We start from the raw sequence: 22973 nt of genomic DNA, 5'->3' as shown, positions 1-22973 counted from the left end.
TTTCGCTCTCGGAGTGTTCAGAGCGCACACTGGACGCTCTGACCAAGGAGTTGGGTTCATCCGAGCGTTCTGATCTCACAACGGCAGTCAAACACCCAATCTAACTGGCTAATTTTGGCTAGCTTGCTAGCTACTGCCAGACACAAATGAGAGAACACCTCAGTCTGACCATTTTACTCGCCTTAGCAGAGCTGGTCAGGCAGTTTTCATGTTACCAGAGCGTTGGTGACTGTAACAGTGCTGCTGGCAACAATTTAATTATGCTTCTTTGCCGACGTTTACTGACACCGGCCATATTCAACCGGTGTTGAACGTTCATAAATTCATCAGTTATTCTGCGCTCTGGCACACTCGGACGAGAGTGCTCTGAAATCGGAGTAGATAGCCAGAGTGAATTTACGAACGCACCCAATGACTGGGTCGCGTCTGTAGCAACATGACTAACAAACAACCAGATTTTTGTCAGGACTATATCTTCAGGTGGAACAATGAAATTGTATTAGTTTACTTATCAAAATTACTTTTTAATGATAATATGTAATTCTTTCTTATTTTAATATGTTGGTAACAGTTTTATGAAAGCAATAAGGCACACGAGGCAGTGCTGTATCATGAATGCAGTCACAGATAAATGGAGTCAGTGCTGTATCATGAATGCAGTCACAGATAAATGGGTTGACTGGACCTCCTCTATCACGTCAGGCAGAACAACGCCATTTACCTGTGACTGTATTCAGCACTGCCTCTTGTGCCTTATTGCTTACAGTCCTCCTCCCTGATTATTTGCAGTGAACAAGTTTGTGATGTGTTGACATTTGACATTATGTCAGTATGCATGTTGACATTTATTTTCCTCGCATACTGACCTGCTGGAGTCATTTCCTGGGATACTGCTTGTCTTTGCTTGTGGTGTGTGCGTGTATGATAGCACTGTTTACTAATCTATCCTGATAACCAGGTAGCAAGGAAGCGTAAGGGATTGTCCATACTAAACGTAAAATCAAATTAAAGTGCATTGTTCAGTTTGATGTTTTAGGAGCTAACCGATTTGCATTTTTAGATCATTTCAAAGACACTTGATCACTGTCTGTGATTTTTCTTCTTGTGTTTTTATAGCAATGTAAGTATTTACATAGCGCCATCACTCTCCTGGGCTGTTCCCAAATGGCACTGTGTTCCCTACATAGTGCACTACTTTTGACCATCATTCTATGGGCCCTGGATAAAAGTAGTGCACTATATCGGGAATACAGTGCCATTTGGGACGGGGCCATGTAGTTATGTTCCAAAGCACTCCCTGGTGATGAATAGATTGTTTCTCTTCCTCCTCTGCTCTGTGGAAAGGGGGGATGAGAACTAATATCCGTTGGAGGAGTGGGTGTAGGGTGGGTTTCTGTGGACGTGACCGGGCAGTGTGTGCCCCGTCTCCTCCCCTGGTCTGAACTGTGGATGGCCCTGTGTATGGTGTGTGTATGGCTCAGTGGGTTAAACTGCCTGCCTGTCTTGCTCTGACATAGCAGTGACTTCCTGAGTCACAAACATGACCACTGATGGCTAAGAATGAAGAGTGACAGAAGGGAACTGCTATTAAGTAGTAGTTGCTAAGAACTGTATGAATGCATCTTTACGTCTCAGAATCTGAGATGGATAAAGAAGACGAACATGGAAGATGGCTGACTTTTGGTTTCTATTGAGCCTTCAAACGCTCTGGTTAAGGATGCTTTCTTCTTTCAAACACGAATTTAAGCCATTGTAAATAAATTACATAGGGATACGAAATGTTCTGCCTTCACACATATCAGCCCACACACAAACTCACGCACATATACACACACACACGCATACACACACAATCCCCTCCCTTAAAGGGTTCAAGAAGGGCACAGGAAGAGCTCTGTAATGTGAAAAGAATGCTGGCGAGAGTCATAAACAGGTCATGGATTAGAGCTAAAACACAGTCAAATCATTGGTCTTATATGGACCCTCTTTATACACAGTCAATCCACCATGCAGTGTGAAATGACCAACAGCGAGTTAAATCATGGCATTCTTGTCGAGCATTTTCTCAATGCTACCTCTCAGACTCCCACATACACAGAGCCTAATGGGCCCCGGTTCAAAAGTAGTGCACTATAAAGGGAATAGGATGCCATTTGGGACATAGCCACAGTCAGACTCTGCAGTCAGTGTGTTTACATATTCTCTACACGTCCAACTGTCTCTAAATGATTAGGTAAACTCTCAGAGTTTGCCTGGAGAACAATTTGTCTCTGAGGGCTGGGTGGTGGTGGTGTTCTCAGATAGGTATTATTTGTATGATTGGGATGGTGTGTGTGAGTTTATGTGTGTGTTGACTGTTTCTAATTTATGAGACCATCACAGATCAGAAATATTACTAAGACAAAATGGAAGACAATTTTCTTTCATTTCTTGTTCATGGCACCATTTCAGAACAGAAGAATGGAATGCACAAACACCCTGCCTCTGTTCCACAAAGAGCCTTTGAGAGAATCAAAACAACACTTTTATCTCTCAGTTGTTGGGCTGTGAAGACTCCGAGCTATGTACCTCCTAGAATCTACAGCACTTCCTCTGCACAGGAACATGCGGTTTGTAACTTGGTAACAATAATGTTATAGGTTATGTATGGCAAAAATGTAGTTTGCTCTACCTAAAGTAGACAATGGAAATTCTGAAATGAATTAGCATGCTTTATACCTGTCTTATTAGTCAAGATCTGAAACCATATGATCTTGAAATATGTGTGCATAACTAACTTTCTTGCACAAATCTTCAATTGACATCGCTACATGATTTAGCCAGAGTTGCTTGACTGAGATAATCTGAGAGTTCTTTATGCGACCCTCCAGGATCAGGGCTCTCTTGCAAAATAGATTACATCTGAGTGAGTGAGACAACCCTGGATGAATAAAAGTAGCCTGTATGTATAGTATACAATATGAGGGTAACTGATGGTCATACAGATGGGAATGCACAGCTGGCTGTTAAAGTAACTATCCAGTGAAAATCTCACATTTAAATGTTCAGATTTTGTTAACTCACATCCAAATAATGTTGTTGACTCATCCTATAGCCGTATTTGTGGCCAAAGCATGAATTGGAGAAAAAACACTTAAAACCCCCCCCACCTCAAACGTATCTCAAACAGACGGTTTCAAATATGTTAGCTATTTTAAAGGATGATGTCATCCTTGAGGATGAGATGGCCAATCAGAGGTCTACTCGCATAAATATTTTCAATGACCGGTATACGCCCACACCATTCTGTGGCTGGGGTACACCCACACCATTCCAACAACGAAAAGCTTATTTTTGAACATACTTAATGGAAGGAAAAGTATTTCACTCATGTTGTAATTCATTATAGGTCATATTTCATAGAAATCTGGAACCACTGAACAGTTACTTTAAACTCCAGCTGTAATGGTATTGGGACCCACTCCTGATGTTAACAGCATGGGCTTGCGCTATGGAGTTTTATGAAATGCTCCACATGCCTGAAAGCTTTGTGTGAAGGACACACATACTGTATACACACGTGTGTGTGTGTGTGTACACACAAGAATGAGCGTGTATGCGTGCACACGCACACACACACACACACACACACACACTCAGGGGCTAGAGGTCATGTTGGTGCCATGTTAAATGAAGGTAGCTAAAGACACAAGATGTTCTCGTAATGATAGACAAGAGCAGTTGTGTACATCTGAACAGTATGTGCGTCTGCAGGGAGGCTTAATGGTTGGCATTATTATGCAGACAGATGGTACTAGCCTAATGCTAACTCTGTTCATGCTCACAGGGAAAACCTATGGAGATAAATGCCTCTGTCTGCATCCCAAATGGCGACATATTCCCTATGTAGCGCACTATACCTATGGGCCCTGGTCTAAAGAAGTGCAGTACATAGCCTAAGCCTCTGTGTTTGTCTGGGTCGGGGGATTGTTTGAATGTGGCCGTGTGTGTTTTCTACGAGTACATAGATTGGATTTGATCTGCCTCATATAACCTTATCCAATGTAAAAAAAACAAAAGGCACCTAAAGGACTCTCAGACCATGATAAACAAGATTATCTGGTCTGATGAAACCAAGATTGAACTCTTTGGCCTGAATGCCAAGCGTCACATCTGGAGGAAACCTGGCACCATCCCTACGGTGAAGCATGGTGGTGGCAACATCATGCTGTGGGGATGTTTTTCAGCGGCAGGGACTGGGAGACTAGTCAGGATCGAGGGAAAGATGAACGGAGCAAAGTACAGAGAGATCCTTGATGAAAACCTGCTCCAGAGAGCTCAGGACCTCAGACTGGGGCGAAGGTTCACCTTCCAACAGGACAACGACCCTAAGCACACAGCCAAGACAACGCAGGAGGGGCTTCGGGACAAGTCTCTGAATGTTCTTGAGTGGCCCAGCCAGAGCCCGGACTTGAACCCTATCAAATAGCTGTGCAGCGACGCGCCCCATCCAACCTGACAGAGCTTGAGAGGATCTGCAGAGAAGAATGGGAGAAACTCCCCAAATACAGGTGGGCAAAACTTGTAGCGTCATACCCAAGAAGACTCGAGGCTGTACAAAGTACTGAGTAAAGCGTCTGAATACTTATGTAAATGTGATATTTCAGTTTTTTATTTTTAATATATTTGCACACATTTCTTTGTCATTATGGGGTATTGTGTGTAGATTGATGAGGATATATATATTTTTCATCCATTTTAGAATAAGGCTGTAACGTAATAAAATGTGGAAAAAGTCAAGGGGTCTGAATATTTTTCGAATGCACTGTATCTTAGTGGTTACTACTGTATTCACTACCATCATGTGCTTTGATAAAATAGCAATGAATACCGCCTGTCTACCTTTGTAGTCGACGTAAATAGATAAAGTATTTGTTTAGCAGTAGCACACTTACAGGGTTGGATTGGACATAGTCAAGCTAGCCACCTAGTTTCATGACGCTGATACATTTAGGTTCATTTTCAAGTTAAATTCAGCTTTAGAAGTAAATTGCTGTAATGGTGATTGAAGATGTTCTGGCACTGAGAGACAAAAACAATATTTTTCCCCCTTCAAAATAACCCAAAAAAGCAATATCATATTTTTATCAGAGGAGAGTGTCTCTCGTAATGATTTGTTTAGGCTTGGCCATCCAAATGAATGAGGCCCACTGCTTGACGACGGGACTTTGGACGTCATGGCGACCTTGGCCCACTCAGCCATACTTCCTGTGGTTCTATGCTAAGTGTTCTAGTGAGGTGACAGATCAGTGAGGTGCAGGAAAAACAAGCAAATAGCTGTTTACCGTTCTGTTTCCTATTGGGCTGCCCTGTCCAGAGCCTCTCTGCTCACCCAGCACACTGATAGATATATTAAAGGCTTGATAAGAGGTTGGCCTATATAAGGGGGTAAAGCGGCTGTGTCTGTTTCAGACTTTAAAGAACAAGACACACCTTAACAAATGTCAGCGGTGCACCGTAAAGGTGTCGAACGGTGGTTATTCTTTCAACATGTAGAATCGTTGGGAATTGTAAACTAACAGAAAATGAAGGCCAATGTTCTGTGGTGTCCTATTATGTACACCGCAGCAGCACACACATTTCCCTGGGTTCTGTTGCAACTTCTGCTGGTTCTGCATTTGCAGTATCTTCGGCACGATATGCACACATAGCAGAAAATACACATCCCCCTCACACACCCATCATACGTATTCCTTTCCTGCAGTCAAATGACCAAATCAACCTCTAGTGGCCTCATGGGTGGAATGTTATTAATATTTTTCATAATTTCATAATTCATCAATATAATATATTTTTTTACGCCTGAAATCCGGTGTTTCTATGTCAAACGGTTTTGTTATATTTCAGTCTTCTGTGATGTATATAAAGTGTAATATTGGGGTGCAAACTCAAAATTGAATACATTTAAACTCTATATCTGACATGGAACAGGTGTCTTCTTTTTTTTAAGCCCATAACCATGTGTGTGAGGTGTATACTTTTGTTTCAAAGTAGATTTGTTAAGACTACCAAGAAACACTCTGTGCGACCCTGATTTAGCCCACGTGCAGGCTTTGCAGTGTAGTACAGATGTTTACAGATTACTGATACTCGACAAGCCGGTGCATACTCTTTTGCAACCACAAAGTAACCCAACCTGACCAAAGACGCTACATGAGCCAGTGCCTTTGAGAGAGGGCACTCTTTTGGAGTACTGTAACAGAGAAAATCCAAACGTGACCATAAACGATACATGAGGCAATGCCTTCTCTGCTCTGGATGTTCTGATGTGAACCTGCACTACATCCACCCTTGGAGTCGTGATCATTTGCCCTCGATAGAGACTTACTTAGTCAATGGGCTCAGATAATGGCAAATGAGTGCTGTAGAGATTAGAGGTAGTATGACGGGACTGGGCGGTGGAGCCCAGCTGTTCTGACGGATTTGTATAACACAGGCATCCTGCACAGGGACGAGGCCACCGCTGCTGCTCAGTCTGGTCTGCTCTGACTGCGGTTCCTGGGTAGCGAGCTGAGCAGAGAGGGGGTCAGCTTGGGGACGAGCTGGAGGATGAGGATGAGGGTTAAAACATGACCCAGACCTCTTGTCTCGCCTCAATGGTTCAATCCTGTTAAAACGTCTTACTGGCATGGCGGACTGAGTAGTCGGTGGTTAGGAAACCCTCTGTAGCGCTTTCCTGCAGTCAAATGATCAAATCGCCCTCTAGTGGCCTCATGGGTGGAATGTTATTAATATCTTTCATTATTTTATCATTAATAAACATTATTTAAAACAATTCCCCAAATCCTGTGTTTCTATGTCAAACGGTTTTGTAATAGTTCAGTCTTCTTTGATGTATATAAAGTGTAATATTGGGATGCAAATTCAAAATAGAATACATTTCAACTCTATATCTGACATGGAACAGGTGTCTTCTTTTTTTTAAGCCAATAACCATGTGTGTGAGGTGTATACTTTTGTTTCAAATTAGATTTGTTTAAGACTACCAAGAAACACTCTGTGCAACCCTGATTTAGCCCACTGCAGTAAAGGTTTTGAAGACTGATGAGAGTGTGGATGAGGGGATTGTGTGTATGCAAGAATTAATCTCGGTTAATGGTGGTTTAGCACCAAGGGATCAGCTGTTTTCACGAGTTCACATCGCTGCTGAGTTATTGCTGCTTAGTCACACTCTGTAAGATGTGTTCACCAATCAAAGTGTGGGCTACTGACGAAAATGATAAAGCTACGGAGCAGCAAAAGCTCTTGATTTCTATGATATACAGTATCTGTGGTGCTCATTCCTTATGTGTATCATGACTCAGGATATGACCCAGATGCAGACACAGGAGGCGAATAGTTCGATTCTCAGAATATTTATTATAACAAAGGGGCAGGCAAACGGCAGGTCAAGGGCAGGCAGAGGTTTGTAATCCAAGGCAGAGTCAATCAGGGACAGAACGGCAGGCAGGCTCAGGGTCAGGACAGGCAGAAAGGTCAGAACCGGGAAGACTAGAAAACAAAAACTTGCGAACAGGAGAAACGGGAAACACGTTGGTAAGACCTGACAAAACAAGACGAACTGGCAACAGACAAACAGAAAACGCTGGTATAAATACACAGGGGATAATGGGGGAAAATAGGAGACACCTGGTGGGGGGTGGAGACAAGCACAAGACAGGTGAAACAGATCAGGATGTGACAATGTGAGTCGAAGACTAGAAAACAAAAACTTGCGAACAGGAGAAACGGGAAACACGTTGGTAAGACCTGACAAAACAAGACGAACTGGCAACAGACAAACAGAAAACGCTGGTATAAATACACAGGGGATAATGGGGGAAAATAGGAGACACCTGGTGGGGGGTGGAGACAAGCACAAGACAGGTGAAACAGATCAGGATGTGACAATGTGAGTCGAAGAATCTAACCATTGTTGATGGTTGTGGCAGGTACAGTGTGTGGATTGCAGACAGATTGATCCATACTACGCAAGTACGAAGTTGGCAGTTTTTTTTGTTCAATGGCTCCAACATATAACTATGTCATGTCATGATGCACCTTATGACCAGCAATCGTCTCATGGGGCTGATTAGATAGATCCTGAGATTTCGGTTGCCTTATTGGCCCAAGATAATAATCTTTCAATTGTATAGTATTGAATCATGATTAGATTTACTTTATCCTTAAGCCTAACATGAGGTTTGGCCCTATGTCTGACATAAAATACATGGGGGCATATCACGTTGAGGGATCAACCATAAACAGTCATCCTTCCTGTTGCATGTCACATTTACATTATTCCCTGCAGGCTCCATCCAATAGGAGACCTCAATACTTAATTCTGATAGGATAGACAAAGGACATCTCACTTCCTTGTTTGTCTTGCTCGGATTGGTCTGATTTGCATGTACAGTATCTCTATTACGGATGGTAGAGTCAGATTAACTGTCTGATTTGAACTCCTACAGATACATTGTCCTGTCCTCTGGGTGGATGGCTGTATTTTGCTGATGTGTCAATAAAGTTTTTTCTGAAATATAAATTACAGTGCCTTTTTATATATTTTGTTGTTGTTGCCTTTAATACGTTTTTTTTTTGGATAGATTTTACTATTAGCAGAGGTCAACCAGAAATTGACCCTTAAAGGCACAAAGGAGCCATAAACAGGCCTATGTGGTTTTGTCTTCATGGGCAACTGCTTGACTGAGGACTGCATATGCATATTTTATGGTGATGTATAATTCGGGGTCACAGTGCCATGTAGTAGTTCAGTATGTCAAGTGGTGGCATGTTGCTTCTGATGTCCTCTGTATGCTGTTGGATTGAACTGGGTTGGATGGCTTGTGGTGTGGTGTATGATAGTATCAGTGACAAGCTGTTTGGACGGTGGTGTACTAGCTGGCACATCAGGTCAGTGGCTGCTGGCAGATTGTTTGGGTCCGGGATGTGTTATGGGCTTGTCAGTTGGGTGTCATATTGTTTGGGCTGGAGCATAGGGTGGACAGAGCAGGACGGACGGCTAATGGCAGCAGGGTGTCAGTGACAGGATCTCGGGCATAATTCATGACTAGAGGAGATTAATCGCTGCAGCTCCAGAGCCTGTGGGTTCAATTTCCTGCTGTCACTCTCTGTGCTGCCTGGCTGGCTGCTGCACACACTCCATGCAAACTGCACTTCACTCGTTTCTTGCTGGTAGTGTAGGCCTACAAGGGCCCCATCCATAATCCGTTCTGAGAAAGAAAAAGTTCTGTCAAATTGGAATGTCTCTATATGCCTTAACCTAATCCTGGACTAAAAAGTACTTTCAATGGAGAATCTCAGGCCTGAGTCATACATACATACCAGGGGTTGGAACCAGTTCAGGGAACAGAACCGAAAACTGAAAAAGAACAACAAAATTGGAGTATCGTAAACAGAACTGGGAACGAAAGTGATCTCTAGTGTTCCAGAATGGAACCATTCTTTTCAAATCTTGAGATCCGGTTAATAACGTTCCTTTTTGGTCCAAAAATATTCCTAATGTCTAGTATATAATTATGTAGTACAGTTGTAATAGTAAGAGCCTAAACCCATTCCAATTCACTTCATGATGCTCAGCGCTTCAAGCCAAGCCCCCTCCATGTCCACCCCGCTCTCTCGCTCTCTCCCCACTCGTGAAATTTCAGTTGCATCTCACGCCTGCACTTATCTGTCCATCAAACATGTAAACAACTAGCTTACCCGTTCCATAGCAAGCTGCTCTATCCACGCTAATTGGTGGAGTAAATGAATGAGCTAAATGTAAAAACGATGTTGATTTCACAGGGTATGAAAAGGAACTATATAAACCGTTACCTTTTTGGGGTTTGAACCGTTTCAGAACTTTATTATGCTCGTCGGAACACTGGAATTGAACAAAATAGATAAGGGTTCCGCTCGAAACAAAATGAATTATTTTGGTTCCAAACCCTGATATATACTTCACAGTAACACATCCTGTAAACTAAACATACCTGTAATACCTCTTGTTCTTCTTCTTCTCCTCCTCCCAGTTCCCGGAGTGTGGATTCTTTGGCATGTACGACAAGATCCTTCTGTTCCGTCATGACCTGACCTCGGAGAACATCTTGCAGAGGCTGACGTCAGTGGAGGACATCCATGAGGGAGACCTGATCGAGGTGGTCCTCTCAGGTGAGACCTGGGAAAGAGTTTTAGATCCTCCTTGTCACAAGCGATGAAGTTGATATCAAGAGAGGAAGTTGATATCAATCAATCAATCAATCAAATCTTATTTATAAAGCCCTGTTTACATCAGCAGATGTCACAAAGGGCTATACAGAAACCCAGCCTAAAACCCCAAACAGCAAGCAATGCAGATGTAGAAGCACGGTGGCTAGGAAAAACTCCCTAGAAAGGCAGAAACCTAAGAAGAAACCTAGAGAGGAACCAGGCTCTGAGGGGTGGCCAGTCCCCTTCTGGCTGTGCCGGGTGGAGATTATAACAGTATATGGCCATTAAGGCCAGATTTTTCTCCAAGATGTTCAAACGCTCATAGATGACCAGCAGGGTCAAATAATAATCACAGTGGTTGTAGAGGTTGCAACAGTTCAGTACATTAGGAGTAAATGTCACTTGGCTTTTCATAGCCAGGCATTTAGAGGTTGAAATAGCAGGTGCGGTAGAGAGAGAGAGTTGAAAACAGCAGGTCTGGGACAAGGTAGCACGTCCGGTGAACAGGTAAGGGTTCCATAGCCGCAGGCAGAAGAGTGGAAACTGGAGCAGCAGCACGACCAGGTGGACTGGGGACAGCAAGGAGTCATCAGGCCAGGTAGTCCTGAGGCATGGTCCTAGGGCTCAGGTCCTCTGGGATGGGATGGAGAGAGGGAGAGAGAGAGAATTAGAGGGAGCATACTTAAATTCACACAGGACACCGGATAAGACAGGAGAATAACACCAGATATAACAGACTGACCCTAGCCCCCCGGCACATAGACTATTGCAGCATAGATACTGGAGGCTGAGACAGGGGGGGTCAGGAGACACTGTGGCCCGTCCGACGATACCCCCAGACAGGGCCAACCAGGCAGGATATAACCCCACCCACTTTGCCAAAGCACAGACCCCACACTACCAGAGGGATATCAACTGACCACCAACCTACTACCCTGAGACAAGGCTGAGTATCACGTCAGTGACTCAACCCACTCAAGTGATGCACCCCTCCTAGGGACGGCATGGAAAGCACCATTAAGCCAGTGACTCAGCCCCCGTAATAGAGTCAGAGGCAGAGAATCCCAATGGAGAGACAGGAACCGGCCAGGCAGAGACAGCAAGGGCGGTTTGTCGCTCCAGTGCCTTTCCGTTCACCTTCGCACCCCTGGGCCAGTCTACACTCAATCATAGGACCTACTGAAGAGATGAGTCTTCAGTAAAGAAGTCTGCGTCTCTCACATGGATAGGCAGACCATTCCATAAAAATTTAGCTCTATAGGAGAAAGCCCTGCCTCCAGCTGTTTGCTTAGAAATTCTAGGGACAATAAGGAGGCCTGCGTCTTGTGACCGTAGCATACATGTAGGTATGTACGGCAGGACCAAATCCGGGTAGCCGGAGAGTAGAGCATTGCAGTAGTCTAATCTAGAAGTGACAAAAGCATGGATTAGCTTTTCTGCATCATTTTCGGACAAAATGTTTCAGATTTTTGGTGGAAAAAAGCTGTCCTTGAAATATTCTTGATATGTTCGTCAAAAGAGAGATCAGGGTCTAGAGTAACGCCGAGGTCCTTCACAGTTTTTTTTGAGACGACTGTACAACCATCAATATTAATTGTCTGATCCAACAGAAGATCTTTTTGTTTCTTGGGACCTAGAACTAACATCTCTGTTTTGTCCGGGGGGCCAGTATGAAAAATGTATGCACTCACTAACTGTAAGTTGCTCTGCATAAGAGCGTCTGCTAAATGACTAAAATGTAAATGTAAATGTCCGAGTTTAAAAGTAAAAAATGTGCCGCCATCCACTTCCTTATGTCTGAAACACATGCTTCCAGGGTAGGCAATTTTGGGGCTTCACCATGTTTCATCGAAATGTAGAGCTGTGTGTCGTCCGCATAGCAATGAAAGTTAACATTGTGTTTCCGAATGACATCACCAAGAGGTAAAATATATAGTGAAAACAACAGTGGTCCTAAAACGGAACCTTGAGGAACACCGAAACGTACAATTGATTTGTCAGAGGACAAACCATCCATAGAGACGAACTGATATCTTTCCGACAGATAAGATCTAAACCAGGCAAGAGCTTGTCCATGTAGACCAATTAAGGTTTCCAATCTCTCCAAAAGAATGTCGTGATCGATGGTGTCAAAAGCAGCACTAAGGTCTAGGAGCACGTGGACAGATGCAGAGCCTTGGTCTGACGCCATTAAAAGGTAATTTACCACCTTCACAAGTGCGGTCTCAGTGCTATGATGGGGTCTAAAACCAGACTGAAGCGTTTCGTGTACATTTTTTGTCTTCAGGAAGGCAGTGAGTTGCTGCACAACAGCTTTTTCTAAACATTTTTGAGAGGAATGGGAGATTCGATATAGGCTGATAGTTATTTACATTTTCTGGGTCAAGGTTTGGCTTTTTCAAGAGAGGCTTTATTACTACCACTTTTAGTGATTTTGGTACACATCCAGTGGATAGGGAGCATTTATTATTTTCAACATAGGAGGGCCAAGCACAGGAAGTAGCTCTTTCAGTAGTTTAGTTGGAATAGGGTCCAGTATGCAGCTTGAAGGTTTAGAGGCCATGACTATTTTAATGAATGTGTCAAGAGATATAGGATTAAAAAACTTGAGTGTCTCCATTGATCCTTGGTCCTGGCAGTTTTGTGCAGACTCAGGACAGCTGAGCTTTGGAGAAATACGCAGATTCAAAGAGGAGTCCGTAATTTGCTTTCTAATCATCATGATCTTTTCGTCGAAGAAGTTCATGAATTCATCACTGCTGAAGTGAAAGGCATCCTCTCTTGGGGAATGCTGCTTTTTAGTTACCTTTGCGACAGTATCAAATATAAATTTTGGATTGTTCTTATTCTCCTCAATTAGGTTGGAAAAACAGGATGATCGAGCAGCAGGGAACACAGTGAGGAACTCTGTATACGGCCCAGGAGGCCTGTAAACAGTAGCTATAAAAAGTGATTGAGTAGGCTGTATAGATTTCATGACTATAAGCTCAAAAGACGACAACGCAGTCATTTTGGGGGGGGGGGGGGGGGGTTATAATTCACATTTTATAATTGACATTTGCTATTGTAAATGTTAGTAACACCTCCACCTTTGCGGGATGCGCGGGGGATATGGTCACTAGTGTAACCAGGAGGAGAGGCCTCATTTAACACAGTAAAGGCTTAAGCCATGTTTCAGTCAGGCCAATCACATCAAGATTATGATCAGTGATTAGTTTATTGACTATGACTGCCTTGAAAGTGAGGGATCTAACATTAAATAGCCCTATTTTGAGATGTGAGATATCACAATCTCTTTCAATAATGACAGGAATGGAGTAGGTCTTTATTCCAGTGAGATTGCTAAGGCAAACACCAACATGTTTAGTTTTGCTCAACCTAGATCGAGGCACAGACACGGTCTCAATGGGGATAGCTGAGCTGACTACACTGACTGTGCTAGTGGCAGACTCCACTAAGCTGGCAGGCTGGCTAACAGCCTGCTGCCTGGTCTGCACCCTATCTCATTGTGGAGCTAGAGGAGTTAGAGCCCTGTCTATGTTGATAGATAAGATGAGAGCAGCCCTCCAGCTAGGATGGAGTCCGTCACTCCTCAGCAGGCCAGGCTTGGTCCTGTTTGTGGGTGAGTCCCAGAAAGAGGGACAATTATCTACAAATTCTATATTTTGGGAGGGGCAGAAAACAGTTTTCAACCAGCGATTGAGTTGTGAGACTCTGCTGTAGAGCTCATCACTCCCACTAACTCATCACTCTGCTGTAGAGCTCATCACTCGATGCCGAAACATCTTTCTAGCTAATTTACACGCTGAAGCTATGTTTCTCTTGGTGACCTCTGACTGTTTCATCCTAACATCGTTGGTGCCGACGTGGATAACAATATCCATATACTCTCTACACTCGCCAGTTTTTGCCTTAGCCAGCACCATCTTCAGATTAGGCTTTACGTCGGTAGCCCTGCCCCCTGGTAAACAGTGTATGATCGCTGAATGATTATTTTTAATTCTAATATTGCGGGTAATGGAGTCGCCAATGACTAGGGTTTTCAATTTGTCCGAGCTAATGGTGGGAGGCTTCGGTGGCTCAGACCCCGTAATGGGTGGAGGAGAGACCTGAGAAGGCTCGGCCTCTGACTCCGATTCGTTGTTTAATGGGGAGAACAAGTTGAAAGTTTCTGTCGGCTGAATGAGCGACACCGGTTGAGCATGCCAACAGCATTTCTTTCCAGAAGCCTTGAGAAAATTGTCCAGCTGTGGGGACTGTGCGAGGGGATTTATACTACTATCTGTACTTACTGGTGGCACAGACGCTGTTTCATCCTTTCCTACACTTACATTGCCCTTGCCTAACGATTGCGTCTGAAGCTGTGCTTGCAGCACGGCTATCCTCACCATAAGGCGATAGTTCTCCTGTATATTATGAGTACAGCGACTGCAATTAGATGGCATAGGGTTAATGTTACTACTGAGCTTCGGCTGGTGGAGGTCCTGTAGAACCATGTCCAGATAAAGCGTCCGGGGTGAAAAAGTTGAACCCTGTAACCCATTCACATCCATTTTCTCTCCTTGTGTATCCCTAGATCTCTCCTGTGTTGCTACTATGTATGCCCTATGTCACATCATGTATCCCCCAATGTATTCTCAGCCCCGACCTAAGATGCACCCGCAACATTTTTGGTGGACATAGTCATTTCCTCTGACAGTGTCTTGTGGTCTGTTGTTGACAGTCCTAAGTGTGAAACTCAACCATCACCTGAACAGCGGCACACCCCAGAGTAGTATTCATGTTGAATTTCAACACATGAGACGAAACGTGTGAATTCGCAGCCAACCACACAAGACTCAACCCCATACCACTTCCTCATCCTCTGCCTGTTTTTGGTGCAGCAGGGCCCCACAGTCAGTCAAAGTGCAGTAGTGTTGATGACATTGATGCTAAGCTGCTTGAGTCTTACTGCTCTTTCAGTCGCTTCATAGACATCGCCTGCTACTCTGTGCCCTGAATAGAAGACAAAACATGTTTTCAGCTCTCTGGTTTTGCACAGCCAGACAGGCCTGCTGAGTTCCTCTCTGGCAGCTCAGTTCAGCTCGGTTCAGATCACTCTCAACTTCCTTTGACACCTCTCCTTTTGTTTCGTGGCTTGTTGGGCTCTGGTCCCAAACTCCACACAGCTCTGCTCTGCTAGGTCTGAGCAGGTTCTCTCTCAGAGGGAGGCCGTGGCAGATTTCTCTTGGCTCCCAACTCAAAGTCATGCGCTTGTTGTTTCTGCACTTGCTGTTTCTCCGTGATTGATGAGGACGTCGTTTGTGAGCTGGTGAATGCTGCTCATGCCCTTTACACACCTGTCCCCACCTAGTCATTGTTAGATTAAGGTCATGTTTAGTCTCATTCATATATGTTAGGTGCCTGTATAACATCTACAAAACCTTGTTCAATAGCAGAGCTGTGTGTTTCTCTCTGGGTGCAGAATGCTCTCCTCTAAAGTAATAATTCCCCTTTCGGAACGCTGTCTGGATTGTTGTGTACCCACTGGGAATGTGTTTGCTATGGCGCTGTTTTTCATTACAACCACTTGGTTCGAAGGTGGCCTTCGTGTTCGCCTATTGATAAAAAGAGAGAGAGGGGCTTATGAGAAGTAATTTCATTTTCTTGGAAAGTGGACATGAAATGAATGGTCGGACCGAGCAAAGAGCAAAGGTGGCAAGACTTCAAGCACATTTTTGCCCTCAGAGAAATGGCCATCAGGGAAAGAACAGGCACATCACTCAGAAGTGCTTAATGTAACTACATTAATGCCCCCAATTAACTATGTCCAAGCCCCAAATGGCACCCTATAGTCAACTATGGTCAAAAGTGGTTCAGTGTATAGTTAATAGGGGATACAGCCTATGTCACATTAATCAAGTTGGGGGACACAATGACATTCATGTGTCTGACCTAGCATTTACAGTAATGTCAAACACAAAGACAACCAGGTACATTGTTCAAGTCAAAACGTTGGCCGTAGTAGATGACTTGCTAGGTGCCAACGAACGGTGGGGATTCAATATGGAGCTAGAATCGTTAGGAAAGCAACAGATAATGACAAGAGATGTTCTGTGGTCAGAGGCAATAGGATGGATGTCACGATCGTCTACCAAAGATGAGGACCAAGGCGCAGCGTTGCAGGCAAACATACTCTTTAATAGAGACACGATCAAAACAACAACCGAAACGTGACAGTTCACGGTCTAACATAAACAGACATGAAACAAAAACAATAAACAACGATGCGTGACGTCCTGAAGTTATACACAACACAAACCTTAACGGAACAAAATCCCACAAACCCGAATGAAAAACAGACAGTTTAAATATGGCTCCCAATCAGAGACAACCAACGAACAGCTGACACTCGTTGCCTCTGATTGGGAGTCACTAAGGCAAACATAGAAAACAACAAACCAGAACCCCCAACATAGAAACACACCACATAGAACAAACACACCCTGGCTCAACAACTAGAGTCCCATAGCCAGGGTGTGACAGTACCCCCCCCTAAAGGCGCGGACTGCGACCGCGCCTCAAAAAGAGCAAAACAGGGGAGGGCTGGGTGGGCATACCTCCTCGGTGGCGGTTCTGGCTCCGGGCTTGACCCCCACTCCTTCTCTAACCCCCCAAAGTACCCCTGGTCCGGTCTGGCCCTGCTGGCCGGAGCTGGACTGAACACTGGTGGAGCGGATTGCTCTAGCTCCGACGTGAAGCCTCTGACCGGTGCCGGACCAGCCACCGGTGGAACAGGCACGGGCCGTGCCGGACTGACGACGCACACCACTGGCTTGGTGTGGGGAGCAGGAGCGGGCCGAGCCGGGCTGTCGAAGCGCACCCCTGACTTGGTGCGGGGAACAGGCACGGGCCGTGCCGGACTGACGACGCACATCATTGGCTTGGTGTGAAGAGCAGGAGCGGGCCGAGCCGGGCTGTCGAAGCGCACCCCTGACTTGGTGCGAGGAGCAGGAACGGGCCGAGCCGGGCTGACGAAACGCACCACTGACTTGGTGCGGGGAGCAGGAATGGGCCGGACCGGGCTGACGACGCGCACCACTGACTTGGTGCGGGGAGCAGGAATGGGCCGGACCGGGCTGACGACGCGCACCTCTGACTTGGTGCGAGTGGCAGGAACAGGCCGGACCGTACTGGGAACACACACCACTGGCCCTACGTGGGGATCAGGAACAGGCCGGACCGGACTGGCAACACACGCCAGTACCTCTCGCCGTGCCTCTACAACCTCCTTCCCCCTGGTGACCAGTGACTCCCGTAACCTGGCGTCCTCCTCTGCCAATCCGCTGGGCCGCTCTGCCGCGGTCTCCTGCTGGCCCGTCGTCCACGGCGTTAGCCCCCCCCTAAAAAATTTCTGGGCGTCTCCCCTACCCGTGGACCAGGTCTCCATGTCCCTCGCCAGCCTTTCGCCCTTCTGCCACAAGGTCAAGCCCTTCTCCTCCTCACTCGGCTTGACCCAGTCGAGGAGGCGAAGGAGATCTGTTAGGGATCTCCCTGGCGATGGCTCCTGGACACGCTGCTTGGTCACATCTTGGTGGGATCTTCTGTCACGATCGTCTACCAAAGATGAGGACCAAGGCGCAGCGTTGCAATCAAACATACTCTTTAATAGAGACACGATCAAAACAACAACCGATACGTGACAGTTCACGGTCTAACATAAACAGACATGAAACAAAAACAATAAACAACGATGCGTGACGTCCTGAAGTTATACACAACACAAACCTTAACGGAACAAAATCCCACAAACCCGAATGAAAAACAGACAGTTTAAATATGGCTCCCAATCAGAGACAACCAACGAACAGCTGACACTCGTTGCCTCTGATTGGGAGTCACTAAGGCAAACATAGAAAACAACAAACCAGAACCCCCAACATAGAAACACACCACATAGAACAAACACACCCTGGCTCAACAACTAGAGTCCCATAGCCAGGGTGTGACAATGGACACCCTCTGCTTTTAACTGTTCGTCACCACGGCCTGTTTTGTCCTTGACATCCATCTGAAAGGCATTAAAAGCACTCTGAATCAGAATGACAGTAGAAAAACTTGAAAGACAAATTAAGCATTTCTCAGAAAAAGTATGACGTGAGCAGTGCTTTTAAGTGGGTTTGATGGAAGTCTTGTAGGATTGGTGTGATTTGTACTGTCTTTCTGCTAAATCATTGCCCCATAATGGTGCTAATGGTTTGATCGTGACTCATCTCATATCTAAATGTACTTCCTCTGTTATTCATATAAATGCATGTCTCACTTCTTTGTTAATGTGTTTTTCCTGCAGTACGGTAATCCAGTGTGTATGTGTGTGTGTGTGTGTCTCAGCTCTGGCCACTGTTGAGGACTTCCAGATCCGTCCCCATGCCTTGTATGTGCACTCCTACAAGGCCCCGGCCTTCTGTGATGATTGTGGGGAGATGCTGTGGGGCCTGGTCCGACAGGGCCTCAAATGTGAAGGTAAGTCTGGACCCTGCCCCATTGCCGCCCTAGCCCAGCTGCTTTGATCCCTGTCACTTCACTCTTGACCTGGGCTTCACCTCAAATCAAGGCCCTGGCTCACATAGGCCCGAATCAAAGCCTGGGGAACTGTACAGCAGGATGTGGCTTCCTGTTTTTTCAGAGAGGACAGCTTTGAAGTCCTGATCAGAAGAGCCTTTGAGTGGATCTCATTGTAGTGATGCCAAGGAGTGGATGGGCTCTTATAATGCTTTGTGGAGCAGATGATTGTCAGATGAGAGAGTTTATGTAACCTGATGGAAGAGTAAAACAACACTGAACGTTCACCTGGATACTCAATACAGGACTGCTCTGTACATGACCTAACTCTGTGTCCAGAGAGAGAAAGAGAAAGAGAGAGATAGAGAGAGTGAGAGCCAGAGTGAGAGTCAGAGTGAGAGTGTGAGCGTGAGAGTAAGACAGGCTGGCTGGCAGAAAGGTAGACAGACATGTAGGTATGGTTACTAAGTACTGTGCCACCTCCTCCATAGGATGTGGGCTGAACTACCACAAGCGCTGTGCCTTTAAGATCCCTAACAACTGCAGCGGGGTGAGGAAGAGACGGCTGTCCAACGTGTCCCTGCCTGGAGCCGTGCTGTCAGTCCCCCGCCCAGCTCCCATTGAACATGTCCCTACACCCCAGGAAGAGGTAAATGGCACCCTATTCACTTTATAGTGCACTACTTTTGACCAGGGGCCATAGGGCTTTGTTCAAAATAAGTGCACTATATAGGGAATAGGGTGCTTTTTGGGACACTATATCTGTGCTGCTGCTGCTGTTGCTCCACTTTCCATTACTGCTGGTTGTAGCACTATGTACAGCTTCCGACTCTTCAAGACACACACACAAGCATGCATGCATTGACACACACACACACACTTTCTCTATACAGACAGTCACACAAGTTAAACTCAGTCAGGGGCAATAGCTTCAGACAAACCAACCGTTTTTCCATTCAGGCTGGCCAATTAATAGTTGGGAGCCTGAAGAGAGTGTTTATGTCAAAACTCTGTGTATACATACCAAAACCCAGGGTTTACTGAAGAAACAAGGCCCTTCATATGAATCACTTTCATAAAGCCATTTCAATCCCTAATATTAGTCTAATGTGCACGTTTGTTCTGGTCAGTTAAGTTGATAGTCATGTTTAATATTACCACCAGTCCGGGATTCAATCCAAGGCGTATTATAGTGCAAGTCACTATATAGCCGACAATGCCCTGCACAATAACGAGCCTTGGATGGAATCCTGGCCACAGTCTAATAAGAGGCACAAAGCAGACAGCGTTATTGACACTGCTGCCTCCCAGCCAAGGCAGATGAAACAAATCCTTCTCATAAGCTCTGTTCACTGTTGCCCAATGAAATATTGTCCTTTATGTCCATATCTGAAGCTCATTCACAATTAAGTTTCACACGGCTACTTATCTCCCGGTTGTGTGTCCAGTACCTTTCTAAAGGAGTCGTGACTTAAAATTCTGTACAATAAAATCCGTGCTATGAGATGTTATTCAGAACTTGACAGTTTAGATGATACAACATAGGCTACAGTACAGTAATGTCCGGTATGATTTTCCTATTTTTTACAGTTTCTATCTTTCTTTTTCTTGCGCTGTTATCCTTTTCCTTCCTTTTACGCCATTGTGCTATCTCCCCCTACACTCTCTCTTCCTCTCTATTGTCCTCATGCTCTCTCTCGCTCTCGCTCCCTCAGCAGCGCCCTCTCCTGGGGGCAGGGAAGAATAACAGCCTGTTAAGCGGCAGACCTATCTGGATGGAGAAGATGGTGCTGGGACGGGTCAAGGTGCCGCACACCTTCTCAGTGCACACCTACACCAGACCAACCATCTGCCAGTACTGCAAACGCCTGCTCAAGGGCCTGTTCCGTCAGGGCATGCAGTGCAAAGGTGAGCTGCTCCAAATAATGGCATATTGTGTCGATGGAATAAGTGCCATACTATTTCCAGTAGCTTGAAGAGTTTTTTGATACATTCTGAACGGAATAATTCACCACAAATGAAGATAATGTACATCAATATGCCATCATCATACAGCTGGTTGAGTTCCCAATGATTGGACGTGACATTGAATGTTGAATCTTTGTGTTTTCAGATTGTAAATTTAACTGCCATAAGAGATGTGCAGCCAAGATACCAAGAGACTGCCTTGGTGAGGTTTCCTTTAATGGAGGTAAGTTTGTCTCAAGTAGAATCTCTACCTAAAATTGCCTCTGTAACTTGTCCCATCTATTTACTTAACAGCATTTCTGCCCCCAGTGCATTGACTGTATTGACTCCCCATGTAGTAAGCAAATAGCCTAGTCCCATACGGTATGTACTGTAGCCAACTCTTCTATCACAAGTACAGTATGTGTCTACAGCGCATACAGGAAGGGCCAGGCTAGTAAGCAGTACATGTCTTTATCACACTGAGGACCACATTGGAAATAAGTACATTTAACGCTTGAATGTGTCATCCTTGGGTATTTTTTGTACTTTTAAATTGTTTCAAATCAATCAGTCAATATCACCCCCCTCTTCCTGTGTTTCCTGTCCCAGAACCAGCCAGCCCAGGCCCTGACTCTGAGGCCACCATGGAGGTGGACAACAGTTATGTGAACAGTGAGGGCAGCCAGAGCATGGATGACCCAGAGGAGCCTTCCACCCCAGACGATAAGTTCTACATAGAGGGGCCCTGTCTGGATGGGGACAAGGACGAGGAGACAGTCAAGGCTATCAGGTACTTACTTAGTCCCCTTTGTCCCAGGTGGGAAATAATGCCTTCTTCTGCCGCTGGAGTGTGTCTTTGGCCACAGATTGTGCCCTGTCCCATGAGAGACCCATCTCTTCTAGCACAGCCACCACAGGCTATCACTGGACTGGAATAGAAGGAATAGGATTCAATTCATTGAATACCTATCATGTGTGCAGATGCGTTCAATTGTGGAGTTCCTTTTATGTGTGTTCTGTCGTGTTTTGTGTATGAAAATGGTTGTGAGTTTGTTGAAACAATCACATGGGCTTTATAAATGTATGTCAGTGCTTTGGCAATTGACATTAGGCGTACATTCGTTCATACGTGCTCTTGCCATTTTGTGTAGCCCCATGACAAGCAGTTTCATCCCCTTAATGCGGGTGGTTCAGTCCATAAAACAAACCAAGCGGAAGAGCTCAACCATGGTTCGGGAGGGGTGGATGGTCCACTACACCAGCAGAGACAACATGGTGAGAAACCTTGTTATAACCCTGGATCATGTTATAGGCTGAATCCCAAATGGCACCCTGTTCCCTTTATAGTGCACTGCTTTTAAGTAGAGGCCGATAGGTGCTGGTCAAAAGTAGTGCACTACATAGGGAATAGGGTGCTATTTGGGACACACATATAGTCTTTCATCAATAGTCTGTATAGAGATGGAATTGGTTTCAGAGTTCTTGATGATTGCTTTTATCCGTTTCCAGAGGAAGAGGCATTACTGGAGGCTGGATAGCAAGTGTCTGACCCTTCTGCAGAACGAAACGGGATCCAAGTATTACAAGGTACTGCATCTCTCATTATACCTCCCTGTCCAATTATAGCAGTTACACAGACAAAATAAGACATTACTCAAATAAAAAGACAGTTGACAGTGTAGCGTGAGGCTCTGAGACAAGCTAGAAAGGAGTAAGAAAAGTCCTGTCATACCAGCAATTGTTTTCTATTTATGTAGTGAACATTTTAGTAATGTTTTGTGGTGTTATTTGAAGACAGTAAGGTGTTGTCCTCCTCCTCCCACAGACAGACAGGCAAGGCTATAGTTGTTCCTCTCTGTTCTCTCCTCCGTCTATGTTCTTTTTGCATGTGACCAAACAAGCCTCTCAGAATATCACTAATCGTTTGAAGATCTCGGAGGGAGACAGAGAGAGAGAGAGAGCAAGAGGTAGAGAGGGAGAGAGAGAGAGAGAGAGAGAGAGAGAGAGAGAGAGGTAGAGAGAGAGAGAGAGAGAGAGCAAGAGGTAGAGAGGGAGGGAGTGAGAGAGAGAGAGAGAGAGCAAGAGGTAGAGGTAGAGAGAGAGAGAGAGAGGTAGAGAGAGAGAGAGAGAGAGAGCAAGAGGTAGAGAGGGAGGGAGTGAGAGAGAGAGAGAGAGAGAGCAAGAGGTAGAGAGAGAGAGAGAGACAGAGGTAGAGAGAGAGAGAGAGCAAGAGGTAGAGAGAGAGAGAGTGA

General features: G+C 45.2%; 1 pseudogene across 1 annotated transcript in view; it reads left to right on the top strand.

Annotated features, from left to right (window-relative positions):
* LOC311115847 (serine/threonine-protein kinase D3-like) overlaps positions 1–22308 on the top strand; it is a 42227-nt pseudogene extending 19919 nt beyond the window's left edge. The window contains exons 3-10 of the transcript in view: positions 10053–10191; positions 18601–18732; positions 19263–19420; positions 20487–20679; positions 20885–20962; positions 21331–21511; positions 21873–21996; positions 22231–22308. The product of the transcript in view is annotated as a serine/threonine-protein kinase D3-like (transcript). The remainder of the gene's footprint in view (positions 1–10052; positions 10192–18600; positions 18733–19262; positions 19421–20486; positions 20680–20884; positions 20963–21330; positions 21512–21872; positions 21997–22230) is intronic.
* The last annotated feature ends 665 nt before the right edge of the window (positions 22309–22973 follow it).

Source organism: Coregonus lavaretus (assembly GCF_964263955.1).
Source record: "Coregonus lavaretus genome assembly, contig: HAP1_SCAFFOLD_3205, whole genome shotgun sequence".
In the NCBI taxonomy this organism is placed as follows: Eukaryota; Metazoa; Chordata; class Actinopteri; order Salmoniformes; family Salmonidae; genus Coregonus; species Coregonus lavaretus.
Note: the sequence above shows the minus strand (reverse complement) of the source record. Positions and strands in the feature narration are given on the sequence as shown.